This window comes from Podarcis erhardii (assembly GCF_964252035.2).
Source record: "Podarcis erhardii genome assembly, chromosome: 18".
NCBI classification, from domain to species: Eukaryota; Metazoa; Chordata; class Lepidosauria; order Squamata; family Lacertidae; genus Podarcis; species Podarcis erhardii.
Genome location: NC_138516.1, coordinates 7,858,810 through 7,876,731, shown reverse-complemented (window position 1 = coordinate 7,876,731; position 17,922 = coordinate 7,858,810).

The window sequence follows — 17,922 nt, the reverse complement described above, 5'->3', positions numbered from 1 at the left end:
CCCAGAGTCGGCCACAACTGGACCTAATGGTCAGGGGTCCCTTTACCTTTACCTATGATAAAAATGATCCATGGCCCCAGACAGAGGATAGAGAAAAGTTTCTCCCTTTCATGACACTAAAACTCTGGGACCTCCAACGAAGCTGAATGTTGTGAGACCCAGGAAGAATAAAAGAAAGCACTTATTCACCATGCGAACTATGGAACTCACTGCTGCAGGTGGTGACTTTGAAAGTGGATTAGGCAATTTCATAAGGCTTTTGATGGTTATACTTTGCCTCCACAAGCTGGTTGGGGGTTTCTCTTTGGGGTCCCTGTTTGGCCACTGTGAGAGCAGGCTGTTGGGTGGTCCCGATCCAGTTGGGCGGTCTTTAATATAAATAAAGAATATTCCTGTTATTTGATTGTCAAGTATAGTTCAGGATTTTCCAGGCTTGTCTTGAAAACGACGATTCTATTGCATACGTATAATAAAGGAGTGCCAAATCATATAAAAATTGTACGGAGGTTCTGGTCCTCTCCAAAATCTCAAATTATATGTAATTTTCTCCGTTTTCGCTATATTAGGCAAGCGTCCAGGTTTTGAACTGTTTCCCAATTCGTTGCAATTGCTTCTTTCGCTGCCAAGATAATATAGAAGGCCAAGACAATTTCTCTCCAACGTCAATTGAATGCTAGCATAGATAGTGAACCTTTACTATATTTTTGAACATAAATCTTACATCTATCCCATTTTTCCATAATTTTTTGTTTTGAATTGCCTCTCAGGCTATTTGTCAACTGCGCTGCCTGAGTTTCCTGGCTGATTCTTGTTTTTGTTTAGTCGTGTCCGTCTCTTTGTGACCCCCTGGACCAGAACACGCCAGGCACTCCTGTCTTCCACTGCCTCCCACGGATTGGTCAAACTCATATTCATAGCTTCGAGAATACTGTCCCACCATCTCGTCCTCCCTCGTCCCCTTCTCCTTGTGCCCTCCATCTTTCCCAACATCAGGGTCTTTTCCAGGGAGTCTTCTCTTCTCCTGAGGTGGCCAAAGTCTTGGAGCCTCAGCTTCAGGATCTGTCCTTCCAGGGAGCACTCAGGGCTGATTTCCTTCAGAATGGAGAGGTTGGATCTTCTTGCAGTCCATGGGACTCTCAAGAGTCTCCTCCAGCACCAGAATTCAAAAGCATCCATTCTTTGGCGATCAGCCTTCTTTATGGTCCAGCTCTCACTTCCATACATCACTACTGGGAAAACCATAGCTTTGACTATACGGACCTTTGTTGGCAAGGTGATGTCTCTGCTTTTTAAGATGCTGTCTAGGTTTGTCATTGTCATTGCTTTTCTACTTTTCTGACTCTAGTTTCCGTCAAAGCCACAGGGATGGAGGAGGCAGTGAGTCAGGCAGGAGCTCTGAAGATGATGATGCAGTGCTTAGTTAGTTGCATGCAAAGCTTTCCGGAGAAAATGCATGCAGGGGAGAAAGTGCAGGGAAACACCTGTGCAGTGCTGCGCCAACAGCTTCCACAGGTTCTCTCGGTCCTTGTTGCTCCAGTGCGGAAGCAACAGCTCCCTTATAGCTCCAAACACTATCTGGTACACAGGATGAGACCCTACCTGCCTGCGGACTGTCTCGCCAGAGTGGTGCATGCTCTGGTTATCTCCTGCTTGGACTACTGCAATGCGCTCTACGTGGGGCTACCGTTGAAGGTGACTCGGAAACTACAACTAATCCAGAATGCGGCAGCCAGACTGGTGACTGGGAGCGGCCGCCGAGACCTTATAACACCGGTCCTGAAAGACCTACGTTGGCTCCCAGGATATTTCCGAGTACAATTCAAAGTGTTGGTGCTGAACTTTCAAGACTTAAATGGACAGGGGGCGGGCAGGTGTAGAAGACTCCCTGGTCCTGAATGAGGTCACTGTGCCCCCGAAGGACCAGGTGCGCAGCCTGGGAGTCATTTTGGACTCACAGCTGTCCATGGAGGCGCAGGTCAATTCTGCGTCCAGGGCAGCTCCATCTGGTACGCAGGATGAGACCCTCCCTGCCCGCAGACTGTCTGGCCAGAGTGGTGTATGCTCTGGTTATCTCCCGCTTGGACTACAGCAATGTGCTCTACGTGGGGCTACCTTTGAAATTGACTCAGAAACTACAATTAATCCAGACTGCGGCTGCCAGACTGGGGACTCGGAGCAGCCACCGGGACCACATAACACCGGTCTTAAAAGACCTCCATTGGCTCCCAGTATGTTTCTGAGCACAATTCAAAGTGTTGGTGCTGACCTTTAAACCCCTAAACGGCCTTGGCCCAGTATCTCTGAAGGAGCGTCTCCACCTCCATCATCCAGCCTGGACACTGAGGTCCGGCTCCAAGGGCCTTCTGGCGGTTCCCTCCCTGTGAGAAGTGAAGCTACAGGGAACCAGGCAGAGGGCCTTCTCGGTGGTGGCGCCCGCCCTGTGAACACTCTCCCATCAGATGTCAAAGAGATAAACAACTACCTGACATTCAGAAGACATCTTAATAATAATAATATAATAATAATAATAATTTATTATTTATACCCCGCCACTCTGGGCGGCTTCCATAGAAACCAAAAATACAGTAAAATATCACACCTTAAAAACTTCCCTGAACAGGGCTGCCTTAAGATATCTTCTGAATGTCAGGTAGTTGTTTATCGCTTTGACATCTGCTGGAAGGGCGTTCCACAGGGAGGGCGCCACCACCAAGAAGGCCCTCTGCCTGGTTTCCTGTAGCTTTGCTTCTCGCAATGAGGGAACCGCCAGAAGGCCCTCGGTGTTGGACCTCAGCGGCCGGGCAGAATGATGGCAGCCTTAAGGCAGCCCTGTTCAGGGAAGTTTTTAATATGTAACGCCGTACTGTTTTTAACACTTGATTGGGAGCCGCCCAGAGTGGCTGGGGAAACTCAGCCAGATGGGTGGGGTATAAATAATTAATTATTATTACTATTATTATTATTAATCATTTCACGCTGCAACCATAGCTTCTATCCACCGCCCAACCCCCGTGCAATATGATCCACTTCCCTGATGTTGAAACGTTAGGAGGATTTATCGATTTAATGTTTTTTATGAATTTTGCATGGATTATTAGTTGAGGCCGTGTTGCGGTTGTCCTGCCATTCTTCTTCCCAAGGTGTTGAGCTGAGATGCTTCTGGAGCATCTCTCTGGGTATCTGGGGATTCGCTTAAAGGAAAGTGCACCATTAATTCAGACTTGCGAAAGTTAATGGGCATCCCTGGTTCCATTAATTTCAATGGGTAGAGCTTAGTTGGGGCCAATCCTGCCACTGGGTACTTTGTCATGCTGCATTAGCTTATGGGAACATAAGAGAACACACTGTCAACTGGATCACTTTGAGAAGTTTGTAGGAAAAAGCATCTCTCCCTACTTGCCTATTCAGAGAGATGTCTCCTCCCGGCAGTGTACAACATAGCTATTGTGGCACATAGCCATGGTGTCTTGAGAAAGCTGGCAGTAAATGGCACGATGTAAATGGAGTTAGCTCTTTATTAGCAAAAGCAGGATCCGGCCTAATGAGTGCAGCGATTCTTCTTCGGTAGGTCTTGCCCTCCACAAAGCAGTTGCTGAGACCATAGCTGTCAACTTTTTCCTTTTTTGCGAGGAATTCTATTCAGAATAAGGGTTTGTTGTTGTTGTTTAGTCGTTTAGTCATGTCCGACTCTTCGTGACCCCCTGGACCAGAGCACGCCAGGCACTCCTGTCTTCCACTGCCTCCCGCAGTTTGGTCAAACTCATGCTGGTAGCTTCGAGAACACTGTCCCACCCTGTAACGGGGTGAGCTCCCGTTGCTCGGTCTCTGCTCCTGCCAACCTAGCAGTTCGAAAGCACACCAGTGCAAGTAGATTAACAGGTACCACTCCAGCGGGAAGGTAAACGGCATTTCCGTGCGCTGCTCTGGTTCGCCAGAAGCGGCTTAATCATGCTGGCCACATGACCCGGAAGCTGTACGCCGGCTCCCTCAGCCAATAAAGCGAGATGAGCGCCGCAACCCCAGAGTCGGCCACGACTGGACCTAATGGTCAGGGGTCCCTTTACCTTTTAATCGATGAAAGTAACAGCAAACCACAATGCATAAAATGCCACAAAACACACAAAACCACGTAAAAGGGTCAAATTGCGAAACGAAGAAGCACAACTTATAAAACTTTAAAAATAAAGCAGAACTTTATTTTTTATAAATATATATCCCTGAACTGTTTTCCCTGCTGCTGCTGCTGTTCTCAAAGTCAGAGGTGGAAATGCCATTGCCTCATGAAAAACAGAAAATCTCTCCCTTCCAGTGTTGTGATTACTTACTTTCTGGAGTTTTGTTACTTAGCCTGCGCCTTTTTTGAACGGGGAATAATCGCTTGCCCTCTTATCAAACGGTTGGGTTTTCAACAGCGACAAAAAAATGTGGTGTGAGAGCATCTTGCCTCCTCCGCTCTTAATAGTGCCGCGATAACCTGATAAGGAGGTTCCCGGCATTATCCTTGTCAGAAACCAATAGGGGATTAAGTTTGGAAGCAGCCAGGGATATGACGGATGGGTCCAGGAGGGGAAAAATCATTCACCATAGTGAAGAAATTATATCAAGATCAGGGCCGGTTTTTGGTTTGATGAGGCCCTCAGCTACTGAATAATAATAATAATAATAATAATAATAATAATAATAATAATAATTTATTATTTATACCCCGCCCATCTGGCTGGGCTTCCCCAGCCACTCTGGGCGGCTTCCAAAAAAAATATTAAAATACTGTAATACATGAAACATTAAACGCTTCCCTAAACAGGGCTGCCTTCAGATGTCTTCTAAAAGTCTGGTAGTTGTTGTTCTCTTTGACATCTGGTGGGAGGGCATTCCACAGGGAGGGCGCCACCACCGAGAAGGCCCTCTGCCTGGTTCCCTGTAACTTGGCTTCTCGCAGTGAGGGAACCACCAAAAGGCCCTCGGTGCTGGACCTCAGTGTCCGGGCAGAACGATGGGGTTGGAGACGCTCCTTCAGATATACTGGACCGAGGCCATTTAGGGTTTTAAAGGTCAGCACCAACACTTTGAATTGTGCTCAGAAACGTACTGGGAGCCAATGGAGGTCTTTCAAGACCGGTGTCATGTGGTCCCGGTGGCCAGTCCCAGTCCCCAGTCTGGCTGCCGCATTCTGGATTAATTGCAGTTTCCGGGTCACCTTCAAAGGTAGCCCCACGTAGAGCGCATGGCAGTAGTCCAAGCAGGAGATAACCAGAGCATGCACCACTCTGGCCAGACAGTCTGCAGGCAGATAGGGTCTCAGCCTATGTACCAGATGGAGCTGGTAAACAGCTGCCCTGGACACAGATTTGACCTGCGCCTCCATGGACAGCTGTGAGTCCAAAATGACTCCCAGGCTGCACACCTGGTCCTTCAGGGGCACAGTTACCCCATTCAGGGCCAGGGAATCCTCCACACCTGCCCACCTCCTGCCCCCCCAAAACAGTACGGTAATGGGGCCCTTTATATGTCTAGCTGTCCTTTGCCAACAACAAATTGCCGCTGTTTTTGTGTGTTGAATATATGCTATATGGTAATTGATGGACCTGATAGGTATCTCAAGCCATTTGCACATCACAAAATATAAAATTTATCAAAGCCATTGTTGAACTGAAATACACTGGCTTCCATGGGGTTTAACTTCCTGAGAACCTTGGTTTAATTTTTTATTATTAAATCTTATTTCTAGTCATGATTGCAGCAGTGATTGCTCGCATCTTGAAAACCAGCGTTAGAGGTGGGTGGACTTTTCACCGAACTTCCTTTGTTCAGGAAGTGTAAACCTACAGTCTGTTGCCCTGTAACAAAGATGACTTTGTGTCCATTTTACAGAGGGTGATACTGAGGTTGAGAGAGTAATTGTGGGAGCCCAGATATAATGAGTTCCTGCTGGAAGGACTGAAACTCAGGTTTTCACATTCCAAGCACTGAAGTGAAACATTCAGGGGTTTAAAAACTCCCATCCCTGGACTTGGATAGGCAGGCTGCGGTGATGGTAAGGAACTCTGCACATACTCAGAGGTGGATTTGCATGTCGCTGAGTTACAACAGGGAAAACACCTTCCATCCAGTCTGTCTTTGTTTGTTGGTTGATTTTAGGACTAGAGTTTTTAACTGCAATCTAAAGCACTTCAATGTTTCTAAGAGCTGTGCAGAAATAGCCTCTGTTTTTTTTTATATCAGGCTAACATAAAGGACAATAAAATGAGGGGAAGTGCATAGTACACTGTCCATTCATTATGGCTGCGATTTAAAATACACTTGTTGTTGTTGTTTAGTCGTTTAGTCGTGTCCGCCTCTTCGTGACCCCCTGGACAAGAGCACGCCAGGCCCTCCTGTCTTCCACTGCCTCCCGCAGTTTGGTCAAACTCATGCTGGTAGCTTCCAGAACACTGTCCCACCATCTCGTCCTCTGTCGTCCCCTTCTCCTTGCGCCCTCCATCTTTCCCAACATCAGGGTCTTTTCCAGGGTCTTTTCTCATGAGGTGGCCAAAGTCTAGGAGCCTCAGCTTCAGGATCTGTCCTTCCAGTGAGCACTCAGGGCTGATTTCCTTCAGAATGGAGAGGTTTGATCTTCTTGCAGTTCATGGGACTCTCAAGAGTCTCCTCCAGCACCACAATTCAGAAGCATCAATACGCTTAGAAGTGTGTAAGTCCCGTTGAATTTAGTGGGACTTGACTTCTGAGTAAACGGGATTGCGCTATGCTTGCAATCGATCGCCAAATGGTGAAAAGCACCCTGAATTTTCTTGTGGGGGCATGGACTGTCCCTTCCCACAAAAAAATGGTTGAAAGCTGGGAACTAGTTTGGGACATTGCAAAGGAGCAGTTATCAGCTGAGCCCCAGCCATCAGAAATCCTTATTCCTCAGGGTGCTGTCCGCGGTGCTGAAGATGAACTTCAGATATAATGGTGCCTTGGTTCTCAAACGCCTTGGTACTCAAAACAAATTGGAACCCAAACACTGCAAACCTGGAAGTAAGTGTTCCGCTTTGCGAACTTTTTCCGGAAGCCGAACATGCTCCGTTTTGAGCGTCACGGTGACATCTGTCTGTTTGCGCTATTTATTTTGCGTTTTTGTTTTTTGCGGCTCTTTTTCGTTTTGCTTTTGTGACTGTGCGGAACCCAGTCCAGCTACTGATTGCTTGACTGTGTGACTGCAGTCCATTGTTTATTGCTTTCATTTTATGGATCCGTGGTCTCGTTAGATATAGCAAAATTCACGTTAAGTTGCTGTTTTAGGGGTTGTTTTTAAAAGTCTGGAACAAATTGATCCATTCTGCATTACTTTCTATGGGGAAGCGCGCCTTGGTTTTGGAACACTTTGGTTTTGGAATGGAATTCTAGAGCGGATTACGTTTGAGAACCAAGGGACCACTGTACATATACTTTTACTCAGTATCAGACTCCCTTTAGTATTTATTTATCCGTTATTTCGTTTACAAGGCTGCCCACTGAGCCCCAGGGCTAAGTGGGAGGATTCGAATCCGGCGCTACACAGTCCTAGTCCAACTGGTATGTAGGGGAAGAAGACCCCTCTGTAGCTGAGATGTTCCCATTTTCTGCGCATTGTGCACCAGCCCCTCCCACCTTTTTCCTTTGTGTGATTTGCAAATGAATGGAATGTGCTCTCTCTGTCTCGCACACCCCATTTGGGCTGTCTCTCCCGTTTGAACAGATTTCAAACAACTTTGGAGAGAGAAGTGTTCAGCTCTGAATCATTTATAAAGTGTGGAACATTAAGAGCATTTCAGGATCACTTTCTGGATTGTACCACAGTAACTCCAGAGCAGAGACCTTGGCATGGCGGAGGAAATTTTATTCATGACCCTGGACCCTGCGATACTTTAAAATGGATATCAATGTTGTTGAGCCACAAATCCCATCATCCCAGAGTCCATTTGGTGGAGTCTGATGAGAACTGATGTCAAACAACTTTTGGAGGGCAGTGTGATAAGCTAAAAACATGTTGTTGTTGAGTCGTTTAGTCGTGTCCGACTCTTTGTGACCCCTTGGATCAGATCATGCCAGGCCCTCCTGTCTTCCACTGCCTCCCGCAGTTTAGTCAAACTCATGCTGGTAGCTTTGAGAACACTGTCCAACCATCTCGTCCTCTGTCATCCCCTTCTCCTTGTGCCCTCCATCTTTCCCAACATCAGGGTCTTTTCCCGAGAGTCTTCTCTTCTCATGAGGTGGCCAAAGTCTTGGAGCCTCAGCTTCAGGATCTGTCCTTCCAGTGATCACTCAGGGCTGATTTCCTTCCGAATGGAGAGGTTTGATCTTCTTGCAGTCCATGGGACTCTCAAGAGTCTCCTCCAGCACCAGAATTCTAAAAACATAGCTCATGTCAAAATTCCACAAATCCTACATTGACTCCCAGTACATTTCCGAGCACAGTTCAAAATGTTGGTGCTGACCTTCATAGCCAAAAACGGCCCAGTATACCTGAAGGAGCGTCTCCACCCCCATCGTTCTGCCCGGACACTGAGGTCCAGCGCCGAGGGCCTTCTGGCGGTTCCCTCCCTGCGAGAAGCAAGGTGACAGGGAACCAGGCAGATGGCCTTCTTGGTGGTGGCACCCGCCCTGAAAACTGGATGGCCATAGAATCATGGACAGGGGCCATGAGAGTCATTAGTTCAAACCCCGGCAATGCAGGAATCATAAACATCCATCTTTTCACGTGGCAGCACTGCCACTTTCAAACTCCCTGCCCGTTCATGGCAGGCTGTACTCTTTTTGGTGCCTGCTAAAACTTTTTTTTTTAGGCAAGCTTACTCAAATATAATAATAATTCACAATAATTATTATTTATTACTTCTACCCTGCCCATCTGGCTGGGCTTCCCCAGCCACTCTTGGTGGCTCCCAACAGAATATTAAAAACATGATAAAACATCAATCGTTAAAAACTTCCCTAAACAGGGCTGCCTTCAGATGTCTTCTGAAAATCAGATAGTTGTCTGATGGGAGGGCGTTCCACAGGGCGGGTGCCATCACCGAAAAGGCCTTCTGCCTGGTTCCCTGTAACCTCGCTTCTCGCAGGGAGGGAACTGCCAGAAGGCCCTCGGAGCTGGACCTCAGTGTCCGGGCAGAATGATGGGGGTGGAGACGCTCCTTCAGGTCTACAGGGCCCTTTGAGGCTTTGAAGGTCAGCACCAACATTTTGAATTGTTCCCGTAAACATACTGGGAGCCAGTGTAGAATTTGTAGAATTTTGACTTGGGCTATGTTTTTAGCTTATCACACTGCCTTCCAGAAGTTATTTGACATCAGTTCTCATCAGCCTCCGCCAAATGGACTCTGGGATGATGGGATTTGTGGTCCAACAACAATTATATCCATTTAAAAGTATTTTCTAAAGATGCTAACATTTTCAGAGGGTTCTGAGCGGTGCACAGGACCACAAAACAGAGGGACGCGAGCGATGTTGTAAGAAGAAAAATGTTGGCGGTACGAGGCTTAGTTTGATGGGTCACAGAAAACCTGTGCAAATAATTGAAGCTGGGGTACCGCAGCGCACTGCTCCTGGGGCAACCCTTGGAAGCCTTGCGGGAATTTCACACTGCAGCTGTCATTTTGACCGGGGACTTTTTGCAGTGCGTCTAAGGTGAAGACCATGTACGGCCCTGTCACCCGCATCGTTAAAACGATTCCATATCCCACACGGTGATAACCACAGACAGCGTAAAAAGAAAAACTGAGAACGCTGCTTAGTAAACAAGGCTTAACGACTTATAAATAGCAATAGTGGCGAAAGCTTCCTGGAAGGGAGAATATGATCTGTGTGCTTTGAGACAGTGGAAGGGATGTGCGAGAGAGCTATAGCAGCTGGTATTTAAAAACGGGAAGGAATAAGAACAAGAATATTCCTGTTTTACCATATGTGGCGGAGTTGTGAAGTAATCAGAAATTATTGGGAAATGATTTATAATGAACTGAAGAAGATGTTCAAGATAACTTTTTTTGTTAAAAAGACAGAAGCTTTTCTGTTAGGTATTATAGGACAGGAATTGCCAAAAGAACAGAAGAAGCTGTTCATGTATGTACCAGCGAAAAAAGAATGGCAAGTTAAAGTTGTGGAATACGCAGAAATGGCAAAACTCACAGGAAGACTTAGAGACTTTAAAAAAGACATTGTAAAGAATTGGACTCCTTAGCAGGATTTGAGTAAACACTCACCACTAAGAAAACAAATATAAAGGTTAAGAAATTGCAATTTGGAAATTAATTAAGTGCAAGACATAATTGGAAAGAAAATATTGTATAAAAAATGACAAGAATATCGGAGCATTTAATTTAAAGATTAACAAAATAAGGGAAAATAAATTAGGCAGAAGTAGCAAATTTTTAAAGTGCCGAAAGGGGAAGTTGAGGGAAGTCATAGGCTGGGGGGATATTTGGATTTTTATTATTATTTTCCTATACCTCGGGTTATAGACGCTTCAGGTTACAGACTCCGCTAACCCAGAAATAGTAACTTGGGTTAAGAACTTTGCTTCAGGATGAGAACAGAAATCGCGCAGCGGCGGCAGCGGGAGGCCCCATTAGCTAAAGTGGTACCTCAGGTTAAGAACAGTTTCAAGTTAAGAACGGACCTCCAGAATGAATTACGTTCTTAACCTGAGGTACCACTGTATATGATTGATATGTGGAATATTAAACTGATTAGATAGATAGATAGATAGGTAGATGATAGATATAGTAAAGGGGACCCCTGACCATTAGGTCCAGTCGTGGACGACTCTGGGGTTGCGGCGCTCATCTCACTTTACTGGCCGAGGGAGCTGGCGTACAGCTTCCGGGTCATGTGGCCAGCAGGACTAAGCCGCTTCTGGCAAACCAGAGCAGCGCACGGAAACGCCGTTTACCTTCCCGCCGGAGCGGTACCTATTTATCTACTTGCACTTTGACGTGCTTTCGAACTGCTAGGTTGGCAGGAGCAGGGACCGAGCAACGGGAGCTCACCCCGTTGCGGGGATTCGAACCGCCGACCTTCCGATCGGCAAGCCCTAGGCTCTGTGGTTTAACCCACAGTGCCACACGGGGAAAATCCGGTAGTTCTCCTTCAAGGAATGATGAGATGCTTTTAATGGGCTCCCCCCACCAGCCTCTCAAACCAGCCTGCCGCTCAAACTCTCCGCTGGCAAATCTCTCTCTCCCTCTCTCTGTGCCCTATCCTCCATCCATCTCTGGCCCTCCTTTTTCTCTGCCGCCCCCCCCCCCCAATCTCTGCAGCTCTCTCCAAATAGCCACAAGGAAATTTTGCAGCAGATGAGAATCAGGGTCAGTTTACAAACTGGGGAGGTGGGGGAGAGGGAGGAAAGCTGGCCGGCCGGCCGGCTGCAGCCAGCTAGCGAAGGACAAAGCACAGCCATTACGGGTCACCCCTTAAAAGATGCCGCCTGCTATTTTTTGCCTCGCGCTGGTGCAATGGGACGCTGTCTTAAATAACAAAGCGTCCCTGTGGATTGGCCAGCCTGCCTTTTGTTGAGCGAGAGAGAGGTACTGTTGTAAACGAAAGTTGCCCTTTTCCCTTATGGGGTATCCAAGAGCCCATATAGAGTCCTTACGTAGGTTCCCTATTGGTAGGAGAAAATAACAGAGGCCAACCAGAGAATATTGAGAAGCAAAGCAGCTAGTAAGCTTGATCTTTATTGATCTGTTGCAACAGGGTGCTCCCCTCACCAGCAAGAGAGGAAGAGGACCCAGAACAATGCTGTGCAAGGGTTTATAAAGACTTTTGAAATTCCCACCCTGTAGATCAAGACCACCCCCAGAAACATCATACATACATCACAGAAGGGGTGTAACCTAAGACCACCCCTCAGATACATCACAGAAAAGGTGGTCTTAAAACAGAAATTTGAATATTGTTTTTCTCCTGTTGTTGTTTATCTCCTGTCTGGCAGGTTACTTGATTGGGGATCTTGGCCAGTCTTTTGTAGTGATAAATACTTAGTTCCTGGGCCAGGTCACAGGCTCACACCCTATTCATATCTTAAATGTGTCCTTAAGACAGGATTTGTGAAGGAAAAGACAATGGGGAGGTTTCCCAATTTGACCTTGCAGAGAAAACATTTGCTCAGTTTAGGAATCAAAATGGTTCCAGGTCGGTCTTCCTGTGCTGATCTATGTATGTGCTTGGTTGGTATGCTTATGAACATTACCATATATCTAAGACCATAAAATTCCTATCACAATATCGATGTCTGCGGGTGTAAGAAATGAAAACGGGAGGGGTGTTTGGAGAACCGAAAGAGGCCACAATCTCCATGGACGTCTGGTTCTGGGTGTAACCTCTCACTGCTGGCGTCGCCTCGGTTTTCCCCATCTGTTAAAAGGGCTTCAAGCCTGCTTGTAGTTAATGCAGGAAGCAGGGGCTGGGTCGCTTCTTAAAATTTCCATTTATCCTTTGCCCCTGAATTTGGGGGCAATTCTGTGGTCTCCGGTACTCAAGTTTGGATTTGTTGTAGGAGCATGTTGTTGTTGTTTAGTCGTTTAGTCGTGTCCGACTCTTCGTGACCCCCTGGACCAGAGCACGCCAGGCCCTCCTGTCTTCCACTGCCTCCCGCAGTTTGGTCAGACTCATGCTGGTAGCTTTGAGAACACTGTCCCACCATCTTGTCCTCTGTCGTCCCCTTCTCCTTGTGCCCTCCATCTTTCCCAACATCAGGGTCTTTTCCAGAGAGTCTTCTCTTCTCCTGAGGTGGCCAAAGTATTGGGCCTCAGCTTCAGGATCTGTCCTTCCAGTGAGCACTCAGGACTGATTTCCTTCTGAATGAAGAGGTTGGATCTTCTTGCAGCCCATGGGACTCTCAAGAGTCTCCTCCAGCAGCTGAATTCAAAAGCATCCATTCTTTGGCGATCAGCCTTCTTTATGGTCCAGCTCTCACTTCCATACATCACTACTGGGAAAACCAGAGCTTTTACTATACGGACCTTTGTTGGCAAGGTGATGTCTCTAGGAGCATGTTAGGTTCATGTTTTTGTACTTAGGTTTTGGGTTTTTTAATGCTTTGGTCTTCCGCTGTCAGTTGCTTTTGCTTACGAATCAATGAATGAATAGAGGAAATCAATTCTCGCAGTTTCCTAACAACTCGCAGCACCCTGAAAAAACTACAACTCCCATGACTTTCCCCCACCAGGGAAACTGCAGCTTTGGCTCTTTCTAGCCATGAAACTTTTCCATTCCAGCTGATTATTGGGAGAAATCTTAACACCTAAGAACCAGTGTCTTGAGTTTGTTTTTTTCCTCCTCCCTCCTCCCTCCTCTTTCCTTTCGTATCGTGTGTTTTAGGACCTTACATTACTCTGGGATGCTTAAGAAACAAAACACATAAATGCCCTTCACTTTGCTTCATAACACGTCTGGCCAGCTCGCCTCTGTTCTCTCTCTCTGGTGATTTTTTTTTTGGTTCTGGCTTTGCTGCAGTCGCTAGGGAGAGTTGAAGGGTACCCAGGAGCCAACACAGCATCCCTGAAGTCAAAATTGCGTGGCTGTGACGTCACAGGCAGTTGCCGTGGCAACCCTCGGCTCCCAAACGCTGTCATTGGATTAAGGTCAGGAGTCAAACATGGCTCCCTCTCTCCTTTTCCACCCAGTTTACTGTCTCCAAGTTGATGGGTCTAAAAACCCTGGAGAGGACTGTCTCCCCAATCGCTGCTTCTTAAGATTCTGCCCCGGCTTTCAAAAATAACTTGGGTTTCATCCAACTGACGTTCTGTCTGCACTGTGCATTTAAAGCAGTATTGCACCATTTTAAGCGATCGTGGTTTTCCCTACTCCCCAAAATACTGGAAACTGTAGTTTGATGTGGGCACTGCAAATCGTTCAGAGAACCCCTAATTCCCCTCCTTAGAGCTACGATTCTCTGTCATATATAATTTTTTTATTAGTTTTTAAACCTATCATTTTCAACAGTAATTAAACATACTTTTACATCTAACTCAATTTTTTTCGACTTTCATCAGTCCTGTCTGAAAATTTTCCAATCTAATCTCTTAGTATGCATTTCTTATTTTCCCTATTACCGTATTTTTTGCTCTATAAGACTCACTTTTTCCCTCCTAAAAAGTAAGGGGAAATGTGTGTGCGTCTTATGGAGCGAATGCAGGCTGCGCAGCTATCCCAGAAGCCAGAACAGCAAGAGGGATGGCTGCTTTCACTGCGCAGCGATCCCTCTTGCTGTTCTGGCTTCTGAGATTCAGAATATTTTTTTTCTTGTTTTCCTCCTCCAAAAACTAGGTGCGTCTTTTGGTCTGGTGTGTCTTATAGAGCGAAAAATACGGTACATTTCAAACTCATAACTAACACCTCTGTCTTTTTCTACTTTGCAATACTTTGTCTATTTCTCCTTACAAAACTTCTTGTAGTGCTACTAGCGTAATTTGTTGATTACAGTTGCTCTTCAGATATAGAGCTACGATTCTCAAATAACCCCTCTTCGTGGGGATCTTTGGGAAACATAGCTCTGTGAGGGAGATGGAGCCGGGTGTGTGTGTTTGTGCTTTTCTAACAATTCGCGGCGCCCTTAGAAAACTACAGATCCCGGGAAGCCCTTGCTGTTTAAAAGTGGTGCGATAAGAGCTTTATCCTGGAAGTGGGGGCCTAAGCGTGGAGTACAGAGTTAAATTCACTTCGCAGTATAACTCGGGGGAAATGTTGTTATGCAAGAGACTTGGCAGGGTTGTTGGTTCTGCAACAAGTTTCCCTGCAGTAGCTGCATTGCATTTTTCGGTAATAATAATAATAATAATTATTTATTATTTATACCCTGCCCATCGGGCTGGGCTTCCCCAGCCACTCTGGGCAGCTTCCAAAAAAAAATATTAAAATACTGTAATACATCAAACATTAAAAGCTTCCCTAAACAGGGCTGCCTTCAGATGTCTTCTAAAAGTCTGGTAATTGTTTGACACGGAGACCTTAAGGTCCATAAATAGCAACACCCTAGTGGTCCCAGGCCCTAAGGAAGTCAGATTAGCCTCAACCAGAGCCAGGGCCTTTTCAGCACTGGCCCCGGCCTGGTGGAACGCTCTGTCTCATGAGACCAGGGCCCTGCGGGATCTGATTTCTTTCCACTGTAAGAGTTGGGCCTTTGGCTTGGAATCAACTTGATTCCCTCCCCCTCTTCCTTTTTATCTTTCTCCTTCCGTGTTGGAACTCCTATTTGGGGACTTCCCTGGCTTTTTTCTGGCCCATGTAGGACCAGTCTGGATAGCTAGCCTTGACGTTTTCATCCCCAAAGATGTTTATGATTGAGTTTCCACTGAAATGAGGCTGCATTTTAATGTTTTAATCTTGTTTTTCAAGCTGTATTTCAATCAATTGTTTTTATATTTGCTGTTAGCTGTCCTGAGCAGCCCGGTCTTGGCTGGGGAGGGCGGGGTATAAATAAAATTTATTATTATTATTATTATTATTATTATTATTATTATTATTATTATTTGTTGTTGTTGTTGTTGTTGTTGTTGTTGTTGTTTAGTCGTTTAGTCATGTCCGACTCTTCGTGACCCCCTGGACCAGAGCACGCCAGGCCCTCCTCTCTTCTACTGCCTCCCGCAGTTTGGTCAAACTCATGCTGGTCTCTTCAAGAACACTGTCCCACCATCTCGTCCTCTGCCATCCCCTTCTCCTTGTGCCCTCCATCTTTCCCAACATCAGGGTCTTTTCCAGGGAGTCTTCTCTTCTCCGGAGGTGGCCAAAGTCTTGGAGCCTCAGCTTCAGGATCTGTCCTTCCAGTGAGCACTCAGGGCTGATTTCCTTCAGAATGGAGAGGTTTGATCTTCTTGCAGTCCATGGGACTCTCAATAGTCTCCTCCAGCACCAGAATTCAAAAGCACCCATTCTTCGGCAATCAGCCTTCTTGATAGTCCAGCTTTCACTTCCATACATCACTATAGCTTTTACTATACGGACCTTTGTTTGGCAAGGTGATGTCTCTACTTTTTAAGATTATTGTTATTATTATTATTATTATTGCTTTTGGCACTCTTGGCAGCTGGGTTAGTTTACCTTTAGGAGGTAGATATCCCCATCACTCTTGTCCCTGCCCCCCCCCCGATAGACACCCTTGTGAGAACCCCTCCCGGTATTCGAGTGTGTTTGTGGAAAGGCGTTGCAGCGTTTAATCTTGACTGACAATGCACAGCGATCTCCAAATTGCTGCATGCTGCCTCTTTCGACCTTGCAGGCTCTCCAAGAAGGTCGTTGACAGTTCGAGTTGCATGGCTGGTGGGGATCAGGGAGGAAGGGTGTGTGGATGGGCTTTGGGGGGGGCAGGAGCCAACCCCCCTCTCTTTCCCCCTGAAAAATGTGCATTATATTTTTTACGCTGTAGATCTTTTTACATATCTCCAGGGTTACATCATGGTCATCAGGAGTGTCCCGGGACGTGCGTGCCTCACAGAGTGCAAAGCCCTGGCACTGAAATTTGTGGGTGCCCAGCCTCTTCATGGGGAATTTTGTGGGTGCTCCAAGGGCACCTGCAATGACAATCAGGGTGTTCAAAGTTCAGATCTGTCTTCTTTCCAGAACTGAATGGGTAGCGCTTTAATCACTGCAATTTGCAAACTGTAAGAGTAAGGCATGTCGTTTTAAGAAAGTGAAACTTAGTTCTTGCGACTTTCTTCAGGGAGGTGTTTTAAAAACAGGGTTTTTTTGGGTGTGAGGGGTTCAAATCTGGTATTTTTGTGTGACTGGACAACGTTTAGTTTGGCTAGTACAGTGGTACCTCTAGTTACGAACTTAATTCATTCTGGAGGTCCACTCTTAACCTGAAACTGTTCTTAACCTGAAGACCACTTTAGCGAATGGGGCCGCCGCCGCCCAGTTTCTGTTCTTATCCTGAGGTAAAGTTCTTAACCCGAGGTACTGTTTCTGGGTTAGCGGAGTCTGTAACCTGAAGTGTTTGTAATCTGAGGTGTTTGTAACCCGAGGTACCACTGTATATGTTTGGCGAAGAAGCACATAAACTACTCTGGGAAAACCAAAGCGTTTTAATTTTACCTTCTGAAAATTTTACCTACCTGAAAATTTAACCATGCTAAATAATGATGATGATAAATAAGGTAAGGAAAAGGTAAAGGACCCCTGGATGGTTATGTCCAGTCAAAGGCGACTATGGGGTTGTGGCGCTCCTCTCGCTTTCAGGCCGAGGGAGCTGGCGTTTGTTCGCAGACAGCTTTCTGGGTCCTGCGGCCAGCAGGACTAAACAGCTTCTGGTGCAACGGGACACCGTGACGGAAACCAGAGCGCACGGAAACGCAATTTACCTGCCTGCCGCAGTGGTACCTATTTATCTACTTGTGCTGGTGTTCTTTTGAACTGCTAGGTTGGCAGGAACTGGGACGGAGCAATGGGAGCTCACTCTGTGGCGAGGATTCGAACCGCCAACCTTCTGATCGGCAAGCCCAAGAGGCTGAGGGGTTTAGACCACAGCACCACCAGTGTCCCAAGCGATGATAAATAACAACAATAATATTAATAGATATTATAACTGCAAGTACTTGGCAATCATTTTTTGTGACAATTTCTTTTTTCTTTCCCCCCTTTTTAAAAAAATAGTTTTTATTAAGAATTTCAACGTCATAAATTATCAAAAACATATCATCTTCATTCCCCCCCATTTCCCCCCTCCCCAATAAAAACCCTCCCTCCCACCCACCCCCATACTTCCTTCAGCTTCTCTTTCTGGCTTTTCAACACATATTATTCTCTGCATATTATAAAATTGTAAAAATCCTTAAATCGTCTATCTATTATGTTTAGCAATAATAAACTTGTGTATGTTTATTCAAAACCTGCCAAGGAGTCCAAACCATTTTGTTGTTTTTAAAAGTAATTTGTAAAAAGCATTTTTTGTAACGATTTCTATGCAATTTA